General features: G+C 37.3%; 1 protein-coding gene across 1 annotated transcript in view; it reads left to right on the top strand.

The window, feature by feature from the left end:
• Positions 1-13598, top strand: part of DIO2 (iodothyronine deiodinase 2) — a 154538-nt gene that overhangs the window by 128731 nt on the left and 12209 nt on the right. The window lies entirely within an intron of this gene.

The following is a 13598-nucleotide window of genomic DNA, read 5'->3' as shown; positions in this document are numbered from 1 at the left end:
AACAGTCAGCTTGGTGTAAAACCTGCCAGAGCTTACGGCAAGTAAGTGTCTCTGTAATTTTCCTAAATAGACTAGACGTCATGATATCCCCTGTATTTGTCGTTATGCAAAAATCTAGTCTGCCATCACTAAGTAAATATTTGTTGCTTCAATTTGATTTGCTACCTTATAGATTAAATTCTAAATGTAGAAGACACAGATGATATTATTGAACAATTTCTTGACTGTCTATTTAAATGACTAAAAGCAATTTTGTGGAATTGATAATAATGCCTACGGAATATATAATCATGGTTAATGTTAGAGGAATTTTTGACTGAATTAATCTAAGTGTTTTTAAGTTAAAGATCAATTATAAATTTTGAAAATCACATCACTACAGTCACTCAATTCCATATATCTTTCCATTAACTTTGATCTTGCAAAAAATCTAGTTTATTTGAATTCTGGAACCATTTCTGAGTTTTGCTATAGTGGGATATCAGAGGAAAGCTAGAAAGATAATTGTAACATCAGAAATTAGTCCCATAGAAGCTAAATAAAAAGCATTATTCATCCTATGGAATTTAACAGTGATATGAAGTCACTTAGAGTATGGAGGACTATCATAAAAGACAAAAATAAGCTAATATTTGTTCTTATAGAAGATGGAGCAAAAGGAAGTGGATGATTTATAAATTAGAAGAGATTACTTCCTGAGAGTGAGATGGTCAAATGTTGTAGTGTGATACTGAAGAAAAACTTTTAAGTCTCTTCTTTAAAGTTTTTTAAAACAGGATTTATTTGGAAGAAGATTAGCCCTGAGCTAACATCTGCTGCCAATCCTCCTCTTTTTGCTGAGGAAGACTGGCCCTGAGCTAACATCCCTGCCCACCCTCCTCTATTTTATACATGGGACACCTGCCACAGCATGGCTTGATAAGCAGTGCATAGGTCTGGACTTGGGATCTGCACCGGTGACCCCCAGGCTGGTGAAGCGGAATGTGCCAACTTAACTGCTGCACCACGAGGCCAGCCCCTAAAACAGGAACTTTTGACATGTGCAACAGTTTAAATATTCTTCTGATTGCAGCCTGTATTAGTTTCCTGTGGCTGCTGTAAGGGATTACCAAAAACTGGTTGGCTTTAAACAATAGAAATTCATTCTCTCACAGATCTGGAGGCTGGAAGACTGAAATCAGTATCAGTGGGCCAAAAATAAGGCATCAGTAGGGTCACTCTCCCCCCTGGGGAAAAATCCTTTCCTTCCCTCTTCCAGCTGGCATCCTTTGGCTTGTGACCACATCACTCCAATCTTTAAGGCTAACACCTTCAAATCTTTCCTGCTCTGTCTTCTCATTGCCTTTTCCTGTGTGTGTGTGTGCGCGCGTGTGTGTGAGTGTATGTGTGAGTGTGAAATCTCCCTCTGCTTCCCTTTTACAAGGATGCACGAGATGGCATCTAGGGCCCACCTGGATAATCCAGAATATTCTCCCCATCTCAAGATCCTTAACAAGATCTGCAAAGACATTTTTCAAAATAAAGTAACATTTACAGATTCTAGGCATTAGGATTTAATATCTTTCTTTGGGGAGGGGGCATTTTTTTAGCCTACCATGCAAATTGAGGGATAAACTGGTGGTGTGCTTTATGGGCACTTCCAGCATGAGGATTCTGGGATTCAAACATTGTGACTTTTGGCAATTTGCTTCAACCCTCCCTGAGTCTTGGTTTTGTGTTTATGAAATGGGCCTAATAGTGGTATTTAGGCCATAAGATTGTTATGAAGGTTAAATGACTTAATACAATTAAAACATTTAGAAGAGTGACTGGTCCCTAAGAAGTGCTCAGTAAGTGTCAGCTATTGTTACTTGTTGGTGCTGTTTTTGTTGATGTTAACATTACTAGAAAGGAAGAATTATGTGAGAAGACAATCGGGCCCTTGCTTGGTGGCCTATCATATAACTCACATTTCGTTCCTTTTACTTTATTTTATTTTGACAAATTTAATGAAGGTGGGTCACAGGAGTGATCAAAGTAGTGATTTCCTGTCTAAAGAATGTATTTGGTCCACTTTATGGAGTTTATTTAACTTTGGCTACAACAGGGAAAGACTAAACTAACTCCCAAATTGAAAAGGCAACTCAGAAACCAAGTCTTACAAAAGTTCCCGTTAAGAATAATAGCCTGAGGAGTATCAGAGATATCCTGTTTGCTCAGAGAAGAAATTACTCTGTACCCTAAAAATGTTTGTCACCTTTTCAACTTTTTGTGTACCTAAGTAAAATCTCAAACTTTTAGATTGTAACAGAAGTCCTTTCCTGCTAAATTGAGTACTGTCCTTACATAACTTGACTTGTTTAATGTTGGTCTCCTATTCAAGCTGGCCTTTCTACTTCTAAAACTTAAACTGTTCTCTTTTCCTCTTCATTTCCATAGAATAAGCATGAATAATTTGTTAATAACAAAACAACATGTTGTCTACAAAATATTTTCTAGCCAAAGGTTTTACTGGGTTTTATAAATATAGACATTCCATGTTCTAACATATATTTTAGGTGTCATCATTTTGAAGAAGGAACTACTGTATCTATTGCACACGCTAATTGGGAAGGGATATCGGTTCTTCCCGGGACTACATTAGGCCAATGACAGAGTCATTGACAGGCCAGACTAAAAAAAATAATATGAATTTGTTTTTAATTATTAATATGATATAATTAAAAAAATTTAAAATAATAATGTCAAGGGTACACCAATGAAAATGACACTGCCATTTTTCTCTGTGCATTTCACCAGGAAATGAACATGTAGCTCAAGTGCAATAGCAATCTGTAGACCTTTTGCTATTTGAAATAGTATTAGGTTAAACAATAGGAAATTGCTGTTTTTCTTGGTCAAAAAAGGTTGAATGTGGTGTTTTCATATAGTTCAAGGTGAAGAGACAGTACCCTGGTGAAGAAGGAGTTCAATTTTCCAGAGCTATTAAAGGACAGTAGCTAGAGGAAGCATTCAAATAAATACATAAGGAAAATTTTTGCATTTTCAAGTTACTTATATTTCTACCAATAAATATGAACTGAGTTCTGTTTCATATCTTTTACTTTAATGTCAATGATTATGAGAACATACATTATTAAAAGAAAGGAAATGAGCAAAAGAAATTCATAGTGGGGAAAGCTAGGTAAATAGAAAACAATGAAAACTGCAGATTGTTACAAACTTTGTAATCATTTCTGTTTGACAATGTTTATCTCTTTAAATGTTTATCTTCTTACCCATTTTTATTTCATTTTTATGTGTCTCATAAAGTTGGGTATCACTCAATGTTTAGCTCTTTGTTGTCTGAACATGGAAAGCAGATTGCCCTGGCATTTTTATATACTGCAGAAAAAGAAAGTCATTTTCATTTATTGAGATTTATTATTTGAATATGTTTTCCAATATAGCAAAGCACACTTACAAAATTTAACGTACATGCATATGCAAGTACACTATTCTGGCATAGTATCAGGTAAAATTTTATACTTTCTGTTGAAGAAAATGTAGACACTCAAACAGAAGCAGATACACCTCCCCTCCTGCCCTCGACCCTTTCCCTTAATGATCATTGATATGGGGAAAGATATTATATTTTCTATAAAACTCTCCAAAACACCATTCATCCTTTTGTGGGCTGGGGGTTGTTCTGGAATGGTAAGTAGTTGAGAAGATGCCAGATCTCTAATGGAAGAGTATTATCTTTGGGGAATGTTTGATGACTAAAAGAAAGAGAATGACTTTAGAGAATAGGCATACAGACCTATTATTATGAGTTTCACTAAGAAATTATTTTATATTAATAAATTTGTTTTTATGGTAAATTTCATGATTTGCCTGTATCAATTGAGTTTCCCTATAAGAAATTTCGCATTCAGAAAGACATTATCTTGTCATTGATCACCTCCATGAATTCTTATCATTAGCTTCCGTTCTATCAGAATTGTCAGACTCTTCTGACCCACTTGGCAATTTCACATCCTACCTTGTAGTACATTGTGTTTGGAGATGGATGTAAATGAGTAAATTGAGACCACCTTGTAATTTAAAAAGCAATCTCACTCAGAGTCAGCATGTGTACTCCATACCATTAAAAATGAATGAAGAAAGAGAATGACTGTGGTTCAGTAATTTATGAAAAATGTTAGTTTTATTATCTATCTATGCATTCTTTTTGATAACACCTATCACTGTAGCACAAGGGTACTCAGATGAAAGGTTGGATTCAAGCTCAGAAATGATGGGGGGGAGGGAAATGTCTATTTTCCATTTCTTTCTCAGCAGCTTAACAGATAAGTGTCAAAGAGTGAGCAAAAAGGTAGATATAAGAGAATAAATCAATAAGCTGGCTAATTTATATGATGCTTTCTGTAGGCAAAGAAACGTTGTAGATGTTTTGGGAGAATCCAAAAACTTGACTGGAACTTCCTTCAAAATTACTTGTGAAGTGAGGAAGTGGGTGGGGGTGGTAGAGATGAAACAAGACTGGCCATGAGTTTATATTTGTGGAAGCTGGCAGATGAGTACATGGGGGTCCTTAAACTCATCACTCTACTTTTGCGTTATGTTTGAATTTCTCCATAATAAATAGTTTTTTTAAATCCCAGGATTTAACTATTTCCCAGCAGGAGTTTATACTCTAAATAATAATGGGAAACAAGAGTGTTCATTGTGCACGTATACCACAGGCTCTGTATTCCATAAATACTTCCTATTGCCATAAAATTTTGATTTCTACATCTTTCTTGAACTACCTCATAAAATTCTTCAACAAGTAAACATCCTCAACATCTCAAACCCTGTTTCCTATACATGTCAGGGTGATTTGTCATGAGAGGACAAGGTAACGAAAATCACAAAGGAGCAAGAGTGATACCCTAAGGTATAGGCTGAAGATAACTGGAAGAATGAACATTTGGATTAGAGTTACTGGACCTTTCTTTTTTTTTTCCCCCCACATAGTAGTATAAAGATTCCAAAGGCTACAGTATTAGACAGTCACTAATTTGGAATCTCAATGTGCTTTATGAGTTTGCCTTGGTGAAGTACCTGGAGAACCCAAAAATGAAATGAATGGCTCAAAATCATACAAGTGTGGTCATGCAGAACCATAATCGATCTGGTCACTTTTATATCAGCCACTGATGTATTCTTTACTAGAAGTAAACAGCATTGCCAAGAAGTGCTTCCTAGTTTCCACAGTATATCCATAACATTAAGATGTTAAGATTGGACTTATATCTACTAACTTTCTGTCAACTGAAAAGGAGAGAAAGGATATCACCAGGTCCCTGTTCCTTGCTGTTACTGATAGGATCTGTCAAAACAAAGCTTTAAGCAAACATTTTTCATGTTGTGTAACTATAACAACTCTATGTGTATCAAAAGAAGGTTATCTATTCCTAAATCGCTTATGTTCTAAGGTCAGAAAACACTATGCAAATTCCTCTAATAGAGATTAATGTTAAAACATTACGAACATGGATGTATATGAAACCATTGTTTTAAACTTTTTCCATTATCAAATACTACATTTCTGAATTTGATTTTGCAATATTATGTTTAGTAAGGCATGTGTTTCTTCTTCAGTAACCCTTTCTTGACTCTTATTCCACATAGAATGAGTCTTTTCCTTTATACCATACTGTCTGCTGCAATTCTATTATAGCACCTACAATATTGTGTCGCCTTCTTTAGTTTACATGTCTGTCTCCCCCTACTGGACTTTAAATTTTTTTGAGACCAGGGATCCTTTTCAATGCCCACCACAATGACTAGCTCTTCGTAGGTTTCAATAAATGTTTGTTGTAAGCGGATGGCTATCTGAATAAATGTCTTATAGTGGTTAATCCTTTGAGTGATTTCAAGCTAATTTTGTAATGTAAGCAGGTCTCTTTGGCTTTTTCCTATCCCGTTTCTCACATTTTTTATACATATAGAAAAGGAAAGTGTTCTACCTACTGACTTACAAATTTGTATTCTTTCATTGAACTAACCTCTACATTCTTTACGTTTCTTGATTTTCCCAATGTTTAGCAACTATTGTGATCAAAACCATCAAATGCTATTGATTATGCGCTGCCCCCAAAAACTCTTATTACATTATTCTTCTAAATCCAGCCCTGTTTCCCATCTTTTTGCTTTGCCCCTTACCTTTTCTCCCCATTGTCTGCTAACTCCTTCTAGATGAGTCATCCTGTCACTCAAGAAAACTGATAGCTTTGATAGCTCTTTTGAAACCCATAGTTCTGAGGTCCCGGGATAGTAGGAAAATGTTTCTATGTAGGATGAATAAAAAAATTTCTTAAAGAAGATGCAAACTAGTACCACAAATATTGGTGAGCATTGAATTTTGTTGAGGCTCCAATTGGATAAGCACATTGTTCATTAATATGTCTGTGGTTTTCTTCATTATTGAATGTTTTCCCACCCCGTTCTGATCAAGGAAACTTAGGAGAATAATTGCTTTCCAGGATCACGGATATTTGGGTAGCTTTTCTTTCTATTCTCCCTAGAACGATGGACGATGTAGAAGTGTTCCACGGTGAATTATTTAGAGTTGAGGAACATGCCTCTCTAGAAGGCTCTCAAACAGGTTCAGTTCAGAGTTGAGTTTGGGCAAAGACTCAGGTTGATTATTATTATGCTTTAGGAAAAGTTTGTCCTTTCCCAATATCCCCAATAATAGAGAATCTTTCTTGTTTTCCGTTACGTAACCAAAGTTTCCTTAAAGTCAGGTGGAACAGGTTGGTAATTCCCTGCAGGAACTGTTTTTTTTCAACAGAGGTTTTATTAGAGGGAATCTATTGACTTAGGTAGGTCTGAATAAACTTATTAGCCAAGATTGCTTTTTATTTTTAGTATTTTTAGAACAAGGCTAAGTTTGTTAAAAAACATGATTACACTAGCCACCAACATGAGACACATAGGAGAAGACACTTTTAACTCAATTTTACAGGTAGAAAAGTCAAATCAGAGATTTGCTTCTGGGTCTTATGGGCCTGTATGGCCCCAGAAATAGATTCTGTATTTGATGATGGAAATCCATCAGACTAAGGCATCTCTTGATAAGAGGTAAATGGCAATTTGCTGAGTGAGCTGGTATTATTTAACATTTATCAAGAAGCAATAGAGGGGCTGGCCCCATGGTCAAGTGGTTAAGTTTGCGTGCTCTGCTTCGGTGGCCCGGGGTTTCACGCGTTTGGATCCTGGGCGCAGACCTAGTACTGCTAATCAAGCCACGCTGCTGCAGCATCCCACACAGCACAACCAGAAGGACCTACAAGTAGAATATACAACTATGTACTGGGGGGCTTTGTGCAGGAGAAGGAAAAAAAAGATTGGCAACAGATGTTAGCTCAGGTGCCAATTTTTTTTTTTTAAAAAAGAACCGAGGTATTTGATCTGAGGACTCTGAGTTCTTAGATTTGTGTATCATTTACCTCATTACTGATACAAAAATCAAAGTGTATTTGGTTTACTTTGGGAAAGCAGATTTCATGTCTTTAAAACATGATAAAAAATTCCTCTGAGAAAACAAAATGAGACTATTCAGGAATTTGTATATACCTGTTTTTAAAATAATCATCTAGCTAAGTGGTTGTGTCTTGATAAAACACTACCAGTGTCCACCTAATAAGTGAGGCTGAATTTAAAAAAATAGATTTGGGGGCCAGCCTGGTGGTGCAGCAGTTAAGTTTGCACGTTCCACTTTGGCGGTCTGGGGTTCGCCAGTTTGGATCCCGGGTGTGGACCTACACACCACTTGTCAAGCCATGCTGTGGCAGTCGTCCCACATATAAAGTAGAGGAAGATGAACACAGATGTTAGCTCAGGGTCAGTCTTCCTCAGCAAAAAGAGGAGGACTGGCAGCAGATGTTAGCTCAGGGCTAATCTTCCTCAAAAAAAAAATGGTAAAAGAAAATTAGATTTGAATTTCATGCTTTATATTTCATCCTGGAAGACATGCTAATCCTTTTCTATCTGCTAACTCTTAGAAAAGCACAAGGATTTATTTAATCGAACAAAAAATTTGTCTTCAAAATTGAAATGGAAACAGAGTAATAATTTATGATTATGGTATTCTGCCATTAGCCCAGTTGGATGGTTTTATGTATGTGTTATATGTTAACTTATTCCAAACTATCATTTTAATAGCACCACAGGCTTAAAAAGGTTTTGAGAGATTATCTTATTAGCCTCCCTCTCTACCTTGAGAACAGGTACACTGATAACATTTTCATAACCTCCTTTGGTAGCATATCTCACTGTACAATCATCTTCATTGTGAGTATTTTATCCCCATATCAAACTTGGATTTTTCATACTGCAGTTAATTCTATTAGTGTCACCATCTCCACTGAGATTGGAATAGAATATCTAGCTTATTTGCTCTGTGCACTAGTATCTACTGATTCTTGAAAAGGGGAGGTGTAGTATCCTTTGCTCTCAGTGGGAACAAACTACACTACCACCTCTGGAGTGACAGGAACCAGAATATATCTTAATATATCTTGTCATGCTCTGTGTTCAAGTACTCAGCATATGAGTGAGGCAATGTGTAAGTGATTTTTTAAAAAGCTACTGTAAAACCATTTATAAAGAATGACCTATTTTATTTTAAAACAATATCATCTGGTGGTTTCCTATGAGGTGTGGAGTGAAACAAAGTAGAGGAAAAGTTGTTCCAAAGATGATGACGGTTTTGACTGCTTTCATTTCTTTCTTTCCGTCTGTTGCATTGGGTCACGAATTTAGGGAGAATGAAGAGATCGAGTGAAATTTTCAGAAAAGAAAGGATGGGTTCAATTTGGTGGTTCTGAGGGCTTTTTTCCCTGAAGGAATTCACCACATATAACTTTACAGTGTGTTTTTCTCATCTATTCCCCTCCCCCCAATCTTGGATGTCTCCAGAGGTTAATAAACTATCGTCAAAACTAAATAACATTTGGAGAGCCTTACTATACCTGGAGAGGTTTGGAAAGCTGGGGGTGGGGGTTGGCCATCAATTTAGATCTAGACCAGGTCAACAGCAAATGAAGGCTCTTGTCTCCTAACAGCTGTTCATGGCTTCTGTGAAATGAAATGGTGGCTTCTGGCCAGTTTCTGGACAGCTGTCTTCCTCACAAAAAACATTGCCACAATTGGCTTTAATTGGCTCTCTTGCTGGCAGCCTCCAAAGGCAATTCATTGAATCTTCTTCTCTCTTCTTCCTTCCTCTTTCCCCTCTCCATGCCCCCCATCTTCTTTCTCCTCCTCATTTTTGCTTTCCCCCTCCTGTCTTTTCCCTTTTCCTTTCCTTCTCTGTCTTACCAGTAGGTGGCCTAGAAAAAAAAGAGCAGCAGCAGTTCCTGAGGGAAGAATGCATCAACACCCGAGTGCGCTCTCTGCCAGGGTTTGCAAAGGGCCCTAAGACTCGACTGTTAGGATAGAATGCTCATACCTCCCACAGCGCCTGCCTTCTCTGCCCCAGCTCCAAGTTGCTTTGCTCAAGTCACGTCAGAGTTTACTCTGGGGGTGTCTATTTTATCCATTGAGCTTCTCCTTTCATCACAAGGCAGGGAACACGGCTGTGTTTGTAGAATGGATGGGCCCACAGGGAATTTTGAATGATTCAGTAGTTGTACAGTTTGTGATTCCCTTCTCTGATAAGAGCTGCGCTATTTTGGGGGGATATGTATGGCAATCACATTCCCAAACCTAAAATCAACACACCTATCTTGACCAAACATTTTTGGATTCACAATGTATTTTTTTGACAAATTTTTAATAAAGTAAAAATGAAACTCCATTTTAAATTATATTTAAGAATCCACTTGAATCAGAAGGAATAAAATTCGATGAAACTAAGACTGCTTGAAAAATCCACAGCATGAATTATTAACTCCACAGAATTCTTCGATTGCTCTCTGGCTCCTTCAGATAACAATAAAGAAATAGTAGTGATAGCTTCTATCCTTGAAATTTCCAAATCTGCTTTCTGGTTATCTAACTTCATTTTCTGAGTCTCTTGTACTGTGCAGAAAGTCCTTTGCTGGTCAATGGGTGTCCTACTGGTTGTAACTTAAGAGGAGAGAGACAGAGGGGACAATTCACTCCACCATGATGCTGATGTCAACCCCCTCAGTCTCAGTTTAAGAGTCAAAAAGTGGACTAAAGGAAGATTTTTCCTCATATACTTATTTTTCCAACCAGAAGGAGGCAATGGTAGGACATGATGCTCTCTTACTATGGAAAGAGAAAAAATTGAAATAATTTTACAGTGGTTCTGCAGTTATAAAAAAGCCAAAGCATTTTGCCCTAGGCTGCCTTTCTTTGGAATTTAAAACCTGTGTACAATATTGCATGGGGAAATTCAACCAACGTGCCACACATTGGTTTGCATTTAACTCATCACAATGTTGATTGCTAAGAACACATACATGACCAAGAAGATATCCAAGCCTTTCAATTGATCATATGAAATCTAAACCAGAAGCTTGAATTGGGGCAATATTAAACAGACGTGAAATTGCAGACACCCTTTGCAATTTAGAAGGTAAAATTACTTAGGGCAACCACTTTTGGCAAGGATTTTGATTCTCAGTGTAATGACCAGCACCCACAAAACAGTCATGTAGGAAAAAAGTGAGGTTCAGAGTTGGGAAAGTATCCCAACACAACTCTGACTCCACAACCTTGACGATCCACCTTCTTTCATCTGTATGATGGGACAAATCATACTCTGTCACATTATGGGTTATTTTTATTACTTAATGGATACACAATTTCTTGAAGATCAAAGCACTAAATGTTATTAAAAATTAGAACAAGCATCTGTGAACCATTCATAAAAGAGAAATAGTTTTGGAGAAATTTAATTTCTAGGATGGACAGATTGTCAGGGAAAGAATGGCTTTGGTTTTGTGATTCATTTATTCATTCATTTAGGAAAAATGATAGAAGAAATATGAGAAATGATATGAACAGGTTGGCTATGTGCCTATTCTTCTATTTAAAAAAAAACAATTCTGACTTCAAAAAAAAAGTAAAAAAAAAAAAAAAAGAAAAAAAACCCATTCTGCCTTATAACCATTTGTAGTCTGGATGTCCCTTGAACTTTGCATTTAAAAAGAAAGCAGGAGCTGGCCCGGTGGCACAGTGGTTAAGTTCACACGTTCTGCTTCTGTGGCCTGGGGTTCACCTATTCAGATCCTGGGTGTGGACCTACACACCGCTTGTCAAGCCATGTTGTGGCAGGCGTCCCACATATAAAGTAGAGGAAAATGGGCACAGATGTTAGCTCAGGGCCAGTCTTCCTCAGCAAAAAGGGTAGGATTGACAGCAGATGTTAGCTCAGGGTTAATCTTCCTCAAAAAAAAAGGAAGCATGTTTCTGATTTTCTACCAATCCCCCTCCTTAGCTTGCCATTTCCAAACATACCTCTCTCCTTGAAAGCAAATGACAAGTGAGGAAGAATTGGTTTATAGCTGCTAAAGTCTCTACTTTGAAGGAGCACTGGTTTAATTCAAACAGGGCAAAATGAATGTCTGCGACAGGGAGAAATTTTAAGGCTTGGGCAGTGAGTGGAAGCGTCATTTCCTGAGTCCACACCTTCTTCTGTCATTGTTGGCTGGGACTTCATCTGGCACTGCAGCTGTCCCATCTACACCAGTTAAAATACCACGTTGTCACCTCCTTCTCTTTGTCCTTTCTTTCCTTCCATAAGGACATTGAGAAGATTAAGAGAATGAATGGAATAAATGTATATATATTATGTACACAAATAACATTCTTTTGCTAACAACATATACTAGTCATAGGAAGAATATTTTTCTATGTGGTTTATATTCACTTTTCTAAGCTCTGAAGTCTTCTCTAAAAATTTAGTCTATGGGATGGAAATCCAAAACTCATCATGGGCTAAATTGATGATAAAAATGAAAGAATCAGGTTTTGAAGATGATAGGAAGTAGTGAGGGTTGTGTCAATGGAGGGGCCACAACCAAGTCCACCAAGTACAATTCTGGGGCACCCCAGTCACATTATATTGTATGTGAATGGTGCCCCCTAGTGTGGAGTAATGCATGCCCTGCCCATTCATTTATTCGGTACATCCTCCTTGAACTATATTCCAGGCATGGTTCTAAATGCTGGGAGATAACAATGGACAAGGCAGACAGGAATCCTTGGTCTTCAGAACCTAAAGGCATTCTCATTCAATTATTATTATTGTTATTTTTTTTAAGGCAAAAAGCACTACACCAACCAAATAAAATGCATCTGCATGCAGAATCTAGCCCAACGGCCCACTGATTAATGACCCCTGCTCTAGGCTTTGAAATAATTTCTGTGATCTTGCAGGTTTTAGCCACAGGGACAAAACACAGAAATGGACTGACCACAGGTTTGCCCCCACTGCTTAGCTCATGCTTAATGAGAGCTCTGTGTACACAGAAAAGTCAGCTAATGAAATTTCAATTAAAATTCTATGTCACCACCCCAGTGTCTGTACTTGCCACTCCTTCTTCCAAGAAAATATAATTCCTAGAGGTGACCTGTTAGGTAAGTGAGGAATAAAAAGTAGAATGAGGTGAGGGTCATGGCATTCTGCCAAAGCATTGTCTGCTGACATACCCGTCTGTCCTGGAGACTAATGGGAGAGGCGAGCCATTGAGCAATGGTCAGTGTGGCTCTTGAACCAGTTCAAAGTCTGCTCTTAACCACCTACAAATTTAATTAAAATTGTTTTCAAGCTAAAAGGAAGATTCCCTAAAGGGCTAGGTCTCTTAGGGGTTATGTTAGCAGAAGGAGGGGAAGTGCAGAATTTAAGAGTTCTCCTATAAAGAAGTTATTTCTCAGCCTTATGGTATCTTAATGCCATTTGATGGCAAGTATTAATTTAATCTGGATATAGGCAAAATGGAACTAAAAGAAGATCTGGTCACTTAACTATTTTCATGTCTGGAAGATTTTTTCTTTTTTTTTTTTCACATTGGAAACTTTGGTAGAACTGAAAAGACAACTTGTATTAATTTTCTGCAAGAAGCTTTAGAGAAATGCTGTGATGATACTCAAAGAATTTAAAAGTTTTCCACCTCACAACTCACTCTGAATTTTCTTTAAAAAGTTCATGACTCAAAAATATTTAAAGAACCTAGCTCACAAATCTGACAAGAGATTCTCATATATAGGTATAAAGATCGAATGTAAGCATTCACATCTTCCAAGAAATAGAGCAAAGATCCTCTATGGTTACTCTTTCTCTTTTCTACCTGTCTGACAGGATTCTTTCTTTCCAAAGCCTCTCATAAATGAATAATAATAACAATAATAGTAATCAGAGGGGAAAGTGTTACCCTATCAATCTACACGTGTTATTACTTTTCCCAAAGTTTGGGAGCATTTCCTGAAAATCCTCAAAGGTATTAATTTTTTTCTCTCTCTCTCTTTAAATCACAAAGCAAAATTCCGCTGTCCCTCTGCCCCCCCTTCTAAAAAAAAAAAAGTTGTCGAGTTTTGCTTTTTTCTTCCCTGCAGTCCTGGCCAAAGTAAAGCCCTCTGTCTCAATGACGTCAAGATCTTTACCAAGATCAGGCTTT

Source organism: Equus asinus, chromosome 7, assembly GCF_041296235.1.
Source record: "Equus asinus isolate D_3611 breed Donkey chromosome 7, EquAss-T2T_v2, whole genome shotgun sequence".
Taxonomy (NCBI): Eukaryota; Metazoa; Chordata; class Mammalia; order Perissodactyla; family Equidae; genus Equus; species Equus asinus.
This window is presented reverse-complemented; position numbering and strand designations above follow the sequence as displayed.